The 9718-nt window shown below is 35.4% G+C and overlaps 1 long non-coding RNA gene across 1 annotated transcript; it reads right to left on the bottom strand.

Moving 5' to 3' along the window:
• Positions 1 to 1536: 1536 nt before the first annotated feature.
• Positions 1537 to 3856, bottom strand: LOC112727701 (uncharacterized). Its single transcript, XR_011868716.1, has 3 exons — positions 3748 to 3856; positions 2998 to 3077; positions 1537 to 1674 (listed from the first exon to the last, which is right to left on the bottom strand). It is a non-coding gene; the product is annotated as an uncharacterized lncRNA (long non-coding RNA).
• Between the last annotated feature and the right edge of the window lie 5862 nt (positions 3857 to 9718).

Raw genomic sequence — 9718 nt, 5'->3', positions numbered from 1 at the left:
GATGAGGATTAATAATATGTATGTAGTTTGAAGTGGATGTTGGTGAGATTGGAAAAGAAGAAGAGAGAAGTTTTTTGGATTTAGAGAGAAGAGAGGTTAGCAGAATTGGTGTTGTTATGTTTAAAAAGGGGAGGGAGGCTGAATACACATGGTTACCATGATTAATATATAGCGCGTTTCAAATTTCAATCGATTCGATTATCATACCAATGGATGTAGATAAAAACTTATTTATGTCACATTTCAATCGATTGAATTCTCATACCAATCGATTGAATTGGAATATACTATTAGTCACGTACAAACTTCAAAACATAACCAATTGATTGAATTTCCATAACCAATCGATTGAATTAATTAAACCCAGATTGCTTTTATGAGTTCAATCAATTGGGTAATAAAACCAATCGATATCAATTGGGTAATAAAACTAATCGATTGATTTTTGGGCAAACCATACTGCCTTGCAACTTTCAATGGATTGTTTTGTAATAACCTAAAGTCCAATCGATTGATTTTTTAAGACACACGATTTCACAACCCTTGACGAATGTAACGGATCAAAGATAAACTTTTAATCGATTGGGATTGCCAAAAAATTACTACGATCAATAGAAGATCTAATTCGTTATTGTTTTTATTTTTTATTGTTAATAAACATAATAGATGAATGATAAAATAATAATTTATAAAATAAAAAATAATTTTTATAATTAAATAAAATATATAAAATTAATTTGTAATTAAAATTAAAAAAAACTATTTAACAGTTATTAAAAAACTTTAAAAACATATTTTATTATAAAACCATTTAATAGTCCAAACGTCCTAACGTCGTGGGACTATCTAATCCTTTCCCAAATGACATTTTCTTATTGGCACGAATGTGACTCTCTTAGGATCATATGAACGTATCCCAACTGAAACCCTGCCATACTTCCATGATTGAGCTTTGGAAACCCAAAATTCCACTGCTTCCCACATCTACAAGTCAATTGAGAATCGCCCGTCTTATTAGTTAAGAAATATAATATACCAAAGAACATTCATGATAATTCAACTGTAATGGGTTGCAAGAAGTTTGAGTAAGATGAAATTGGGAAGGATTTTGGTCCCCAAATGACCAAACTCCACATCTCACAAAACAAAAACCAAGCCAACAAGAAACCAAGCAATTCCAATGTTTAAATTTTTTCCTTTTTGTGGTCACTCTGCCAAGGATTATCTCCATAATAATAGGCAGTCCCAACCATAAGAGCCACCGTCGCGCCTTGGACCACCACACGAGCCCTCATTAGCTTCTGCCCTAAATGAGAGTTACCTCGTCTAAAACTGATCAAGCCAGCCGTTAACACACCAGCAGTAATAAAGGCACCTAAAATTAACAAAGCAGAGTTTATCAAATTTGAAGAACATTAACAGAAGTTCAATGGTAAGACACGAGAAGCACAAAGAACAATTTCAATAACCAAGAATCAAGAGGGGGAACGAAGAAGAAAGAGAAAGGGAGGGGGTGGGGGGGACCACACACACACTCACATATTAGGATCTTGAAAAAACGCCCAGTGTCCATCTCAATTTCAATCTTGAAAAAACGAACAAGGTCCTTTACCCTTTAGAGTGAAAGCCCCAACGTCCAACTTTTAGGCTGCGTTTGTTTACAGGGACGGGACACTGAGACACGAACACAGAATCATATTTGATAGATGAGACCTAGATAGAGACATTGTGTCCAGAGACACTGAATTAGTGTATCTTGTGTCTATCCTGACAGGAAGGACTCAGAGACACTAACAAAAGACACAACTTATTTTTCATTTTTTCTTTCATTATTTTTTTTTTTAATTTTTCTCAAAATTTTTTAATGAAAAAAATAAGAATAAATTAGAATTTCATAATTTGTTCTACTTTATCACTAAATAAAATACAAGAACACCAAATTCTGTGTCTCTGTTCCTTTAAGGTACCGTTTGGTGGAGAGACAGAGACTAAAAGACTAAGACTGAGAGACAGAGACTAAGAGACAGAGACAGAAATAAATTTTAGTATTCTGTTTGGTGCAAAGTGGGAGACATAAACTAAAACAAAAATGAAACTCTAATTTAATTTGTACAAAAGGTAAAATTGGAATTAATTAATTGAAATGAGTGTATTTTAGATATAAAATGTTATTAAAATTTCAGTTTCTGTCTCTAAAAATTTTAGTCCCATGTGTCCTTACTTTTTGGAGGTACTGAAATACTGAAATTTTAGAGACAGAGACAGAAATTTTAGTACCAGTCTTTGAACCAACAAACATGATACTGAGTCTCAGTCTTTCAGTCTCTGTCCCAGTACCTCAACAAACGCTACCTTATTCTCAGCCTTACTGTTACATCTAAATCCATCCGTCCCTAATGGCTAGCAACAGCAACTTAGTAACTTGATTAGTTTTCATCAAACCCAAAGTAAACTTGTTGCACTAATGCCTCATACTAATAAAAGCAATTGCCATACAAGCATTCTTAGTGGCAAATAAGCAGGTTAAGGATCAAAAGAACAATGACAAATTGAGCATCAAGATTCAAAATATAAAAATGGTTAAAATCTTGGTTTCTCAATTATACCATACTGGAGAGTGCCGCATGATAATCCTATACATCTTCAAACAAAAATATTCATCAGGAATATCTCCAAATATTAGAACCTTCTACTAATTAGGCATTTCCCATAGTCAACATCTTAATTCATTGAAACGGCAAATGGAAAAACCCTTGAATCTATCTTCCAAGGTAGCTAGGTGATTAGGTCTATCCTAATTCATATCCTACATAGTTCATAGTAATTCCTTATCTCCAAATACATCAAATAACTCTTCCACACCAATGCATTTAACGAATAAAGGATCAGATGCACGAGAAATGTTCAGAATGAAATTGAACGCGTGAAACTCAACCTATATCATACGCAATGCAAAAAGAAATAAATTAATTAATTAATTAAAAAAAAATTACCAACAGGGACTAAAGGGTTTCTGACGTTCTTCTTCTCTGGGAAGAATTCTCCGGCGGTGGGTTCCGAGATGGCCATATTCAATGCTGAAATCGGATCAAAGAATCGTAAGAGGTTGAACCCTAATCGATCGTACAACCTACAAAATTGGAACTCAAGGCCGAAAGAGTTTCTTTCAAGCCAAGAAACGCATTTAAATCATGTCTTAGGAGTTAGGAGAATTGCACTTTGCTACCCCTGCTGGGTGAACACTGAAAATGAAGTTTAGGCTTACAGAAACAAAATCAAGGGGAGGGGTTGGATCCGATCCGTGATCGGATTTCGGATATATCCGATTAAAGAAAATATTCCTAAAATTTCAAAAAATTATGAAAAAATCACAAAAATTTGGAAAAAAAAATCTCTTTTTCCAAACCCTAAACCAAATCCATAATAACAGAGGAAACAGAAACAGAATTACAATTACTATGTCAAATAACAAAAGAAGCAGAATTCCATAATTCAAACAATTAATTAATATCTAATTTTTTTTTAAAAACAATTAGCAGAAGTAGAAGCAAGAAGAAGCAGCAGAATGAAGCCAGAAGTAGAATCCCGAAGCAGAACGAACGGCGATGAGCCTTGACGAACAACGGCAAGGAACACAGGCTCAAGCAACCAGGCGGCCAGAGGAGGGACAGCGCGACCAGAACATATGAACAGGGCTCAAACCAACAGATCCAGAATCGCAGAGGAACAGAGGAGAGGAACGCTTACCACGAACGAGGAACAGAGGTGGCGATGGACCCAAGCAGCGAGCCGGCGATGAACGATGAGTGATGCTGCGAGGAAGAGATGAGTGAGGAACGTCGAAGAAGAGAGGAATGATGCAGTGAGCGGCGCGGGTGAGATGATCGATGATGGTGGAGATTGAGCCACGGTGCCGTCAAAAACTCGGCCTATATTAATCCAAAATATCAGCCACGAATATATTGGCTCGTTTTTTTTTTAATATTGGACTGCAATTGATGTTGTGCGATGTTATGATGCACTGCACCTGTGTATTTTACTAGGAGGAGTGTTAGAGGCAGCACTTTTGTTAAATTTTGACTAACATTTAATTATTAAAAAGAAATTGAATGATTTTATATTATTAGATGTAATTTTATACTATTAAAAATATTATTGATAATTAATTAATAGCTAAAAATCACAAAATTTATTGAGTCCTTAGACTTTTTTTTACTAGCATATTGAAAAGATTTGGACTTTTAACTTTTGAATTTTATTTTAAAGAATAAAATATAATTTTGTATTGTTTATTTTACAGGTGGGATAAAAAAAGACGCTTTTTAATTTGAATATTGGAGCTTTAGTGGTGTTGGACTGCATTATGGCATGGGAGAGGGAAGTGCTTCACTGAATTGTGGTGTAAGTGTACTAACAACTCGGAGGGTCCGAGTTCCTCAAAGCCAAACGGACCGTCCAATTTTCCTATCACCACACGCACGGTTCGATTTGAAAGTGGGTGGACACTTGTCATGCACCAGCTTCTTCCCAAATCGCTGTCCTGAAAGTAAACAAAGGACATGTGTAACACCCTAACTACCAAAGCTCACGCTTCCGGCTGCGCAACTCTGATAGCTCGGATATTACGACGACACTTATACTATTTAATACTAAAATATGAGCCTGTTTGAAACTTTAAACCGCAATACCGCTCCCAAAAATACTTTCATCCGATAACGTACATCCATAAATACCATACAACTTACAAAACTCATAAAGAGTACATCCATATATATATACATAAATATATATAAATAATATTACAAACATAATCCAATACAATTCCTATCCCTCTTGCAGATTATATCAAGATAAAGGCGAGGGTGCAGTAAACCATAACTAAAACAATACAGAGCATCACAACAACAGTTAAATAAGCTCTTCGTAACTTCTGCGCCCATATCCTGAAAGGGGAAAAATGTAGGGGGTGAGAACATCATCCTCGAAAGGGTTCTCAGTAGAGGGTTTTTGGGAATTACTGTAATAGGATACATGAAGATAAACCGTGCCAGTGATTAATAACTGTCTTATGCCTCTTTTCAAAAACAACAGTTTTCAATAAGGTAAAGTCGGAAATCTTTTCTGAAAGAGGAACCGTTCAATTCTCAAAAACACCAAAAGCCTTTCAAAAAGGTTTATCTATGCTGAACCAAAATAGCCTTTCATATTTTTCCAAATCAGAAACACAAAACCAAAATCAACCATCGGTCCATCTCAATCCAACCACGGCCCTAGGCCCAAACAATCCAACCACCAACCAAATCACCACAATCCAACAGAGTCCCAATTGCAAACACAGATAGGAAGTTCAAGCACAAACAAACAGTTACAGCAAGTAGAACAATTAGCAGTTAATCACAAAGGCAAACCAAGTACAATATGCACACCCAAACAATGTCACATAGATGCATATGATGCATGCCTGTCCCTAGTAGCTGATGATATCATCTGTCGGTTATAGAGCCAACCCGACAAGTCCTGGTAGCTAACCATTGGACTGTCCCTCTGTCGCGCATCCCCAACTCGAGTTATACTCATCATAAACTTGATCATAATCATGATCCATATCCATCACCTTCACTGGTGAATATTTACGGGGGCGAGCTCATCCGGGGCTTTCACAGTGCCCGGCCACACTTACGACATAGGGTCAACAGAGTATCAAGTCTCAACCTGGAGCACGTGGTGGCTAGCCACTGCTACTACCCAGGGAAACTCGTATCTCAGATAGTGGAAGTGCAAAAATCACAAATTCCAACTCGGTCCAAAAATCAACTCATTTGAAACGGAACCGGTTCATTTGAATCAAACCACTTTCAGGTTTCTTTTTGGAACCCATTTTTCTAACTCTTCCAAAATGCCTCAAACTTGATTACTCAATCGAAAGTCTAAATTCCTTTAAAATCACTAAAAGCTCCTTTTTATATTGAAATCAATATTTGAGCATCATTCTTTCCTTCAGTGATTCAAACTGTACAAATAGTTCGTTTCTAAATAAGCTGAACTCAACGCATAAAGTTCATTAAATAGATTAAGCTTGAAAACATAAATATTCTCTTAATAAATCAATTAATACAATTTCTCAAATCCGACCCTTTTTAAATAACTTTACAAACAAGAGTAGGATTTTGTAGAAATTTCGGCAGCACCTCCCCTAAAACTTGGACTTTTGCCACCCGGTTCGGGTCCCAACTAAACCGTTTCTCATTCCTTTTCAACAGCTCAAAACCAGAAATCAATTCAAAACAAGCTAAATCCAACAGTCGCCTCAATGGCATACCTCAAGGAAACCATTTCAAAAATCAACTCAATATCAACCGATTTAACTCATTTGTAAAGCTTTAAAGAATCGGTTCAGCAATAAATCATTTATCAAAACCAGAGCAATTAAAGCAACCCAGGCTGAATTTCAAGAGCATTCTATCTTTCACATCATCAAAATAATTGACTCAATTCAAACCAATCCTCAACGGATTAAACTCATTTCAAATATTTAAAGAATCAACTTCAAACATTACATTTCACAAGCCACACAACAATTCGGCCAAACCAACATCCATAGTCATTCGAGTCAATCAAATAATACATAAGGCAGATACAATCACTAATTACACCATATCTCACATCAGTATCCATATGTAATAATTCCAATAATAAACTGTAGTTTTCGGAAAGCGCCCCTACCTTAGAACGCAATTCCATAACTCAAACGCGTCACCGAGTCCTTTCCGCCTCGATCCGAAATCAACAATCAAAATCCCGGCTACCAAAACCTCAGCTCCAAACCGTTTTCTCAGCAACCATAATGACTCTAATCACAATATATAATAATCAGGACTCGACCCCACGTTACCAGAACTCATATTCATTAACCAAACACAACCGAATACTAACGCGAGACTTTTCGAAATATAATTTACTTACTGAGCTAGCGAAACGAAGCAGACACAGCTCCATATCAACCCGGCAGCGACTCCGTCAGCCACCTCAAGCGGCAGCGGCGATGAAAGACTCCGACAACCGCGGCTGCACAACAACGTCATGGCGATAAAACCCAGGAATAGAAAGGAATGAAGACCAAAAGCAAGGACCCTTACCGGCAGTGGTTTTTCCGGTGACTAAGCTGCGTTCTCCGGCGGCAGAGATGGCGGAGCAGCTCGAAATGGCCAGCAGCAGTGGCAGCGCTAACCCAGCACCAACATCCACCACCATTTTTCGGCAACCAGAGGCACTACGGGGTTTCATGGTGGCAGATCTCGCAGGAAAGGGACCCTCGGCACGGTGGAACGGCGGCGGTCAGTGGCGCGTCGGCGGCGACTGGACGCAGCTCCTCCAGCTCGCGTCTCCTTCTCTCCCAGCGTCGCCCAGTCTCGGCATTCCTCCTCCTTCGAGTTCGACGGAAAGGGACCCACAGCGGCGCTGTGTTTTCTCCACGATTGCGGGCCCGACGGTGGCGCAGCAGTGAGGACGACGGAGCTGGCGGTGAGTCCCTCTCTGCGCGACACTGACAGAGCGGCTTCTCCCTCCATTTGACTCGGACCTGACGGCGGACCCCAAGGCGGCGCGACGGCTGGGCGGCGACGACGAGCTCGATGGCGAGGGCACGGTGGTGTGGCGGCGAGCATGGTGGCTACGGCCTCCCTCCCTCCGGATCTCCTTCTTTTCTTTCACAGGGGACCGTGTGTTTATGAAAAAGGGGGGTGGCTGCTGCTGCTACTATCATCAATAATGTGCAGCTAGGGTTGGCTTTTGGAAGGGAAAATGTGGACTCTATTAGGGTTAGGGGCATTTTTGTAATTTCACTCAAAAATAAGGATAATATAGTAATTGAAACCCAAATTAAATTCAATACTATTTGTACATAGAAAATACTATTTGCTCATCAATTTCACAAATTATTTTCAATAAAATGCCCAAATCAAAATAATTAGAAATAATATAATTAAACCCCTTTATTTTTCCAAAGTAGCAGTATTAATATTTAAAATATTACTTATCTAGTCCAAATCATATAAAATCCTTATTATTTCATAACTATCAACTTTATAATTCAAATATAGAAAATAATCCAATAATTGTGAAATTGGATAATAATCATAACTTATCTCAAATCCAATAAATCAAAACTTGCCTTAATTATCTTTAATAAAATAATCCCTGAAATTAAGGCTATAAATAACTGTAGGATTTGAGACTCGATCATAATAAGACTTTTCAAATATTCTGGGGCTTACAACATGCATTAACCCCTCTCACCATCCGAATACACTCACTCCCTCATATTTCACTTTTAACTTCAACAACCCCATTCTTTCCCTTCGTTTTTCCTCTCAGTTCAACTGTGCATGGTAAAAAAATTAAAAGAATGCCAAAGAAACAAAAAATTAAAGATGTTGATCGACCCTGAACTTCATGTTATACATTATTTCAATCATCTTGATTATGTAAGTTTTTTTTCAATATTTTTTTAATATTTTATATTTATAATTATTATTGTTAAATATTTACTTCTTGTGATTGTTAGTATTAGAAATGTAAATTAATAATATAAATAGAATGATTATTAGTATTTTTCAGCATTTTATATGATTTTTCTGAATTTTTTTAACTAATTTTTAATTGTAAATATTACTGTTAGTAAATTAGTTATTATTATTTTGTTAGTTGTTCAAGTTTAAAATGTAAACAGAATGCTAAGAAATTTTTTAATAAAGGACGTAATTTTTTTTTGGGTTTTTTTAATATTCTTTATTATAATTATTAATTAATATAAATATAACTAAATTAAAAAAGAGAGAGCCCCAACGGCATAATTTTTGTTATAATTATTATTGAAAACAGAGTTAATTTTTTTTAAATCCTTTTAGAATTAAAATTATTAACTATAATTGTTATGAATAAAGTTAAATGTCACTGTTGTTGGGAGAAATTGTTAGTACTGAATGAGTAGTAGTAATAATTTTAAAGCACCTTAGTTTTATTTTGGGAATATTCTAATTTTTTTCATTATAATTTTTATTGTTAGCAAGTTAGTTAGTTGTTATGGCTGTTAGAAAATGAATTTAGGCATGGAGTGATTATTATTATTTTTTATTATTATTTATTATAATTGAAGAGAAAAAAATATGTTTAAATAATAATAAATTACTAATTAATATTAGATATTATTCAAGAAAAATGTGTTATTGTAGAGAATTTAGTTTAGGAATTTACGTATTAGCAATAAGTTATGAATAATTTGAAGGATTAATAATATTAATTTTAGAAGTTAGAATTATCTGTTTTATAAGGATTTTGTAAATGAATTTATGATAGTGTTTTCTAGTTGAGTTATTTGTGCAAATTTTGTAACCATGATATTTATTTAATTTTGGTAGGAGTTTATTGTTTTAGTTGTTGTGGTTGAAAAATTATTGTACAGAATTTTGATTAGGAATTTATGTATTAGTAATTATTATTATTAGCAATAAGTTATGAATAATTTGAAGGATTAATAATAAATTTTTGAAGTTAGAATTATCTGTTTTATAAGGATGTAGTAAATGAATTTATGATAAAAACTTGTTTTTTGTAGAGCTATTTCTGCAAATTTTGTAACCTTGATATTTATTTTAGTAGCATATTAGTAAGTGTTAACAAGTTGACTAATAATTTGTTATGTTTTCTGTAGAAATTAAGA

The sequence above is a fragment of the Arachis hypogaea genome, chromosome 12 (genome assembly GCF_003086295.3).
Source record: "Arachis hypogaea cultivar Tifrunner chromosome 12, arahy.Tifrunner.gnm2.J5K5, whole genome shotgun sequence".
NCBI classification, from domain to species: Eukaryota; Viridiplantae; Streptophyta; class Magnoliopsida; order Fabales; family Fabaceae; genus Arachis; species Arachis hypogaea.
This window is presented reverse-complemented; position numbering and strand designations above follow the sequence as displayed.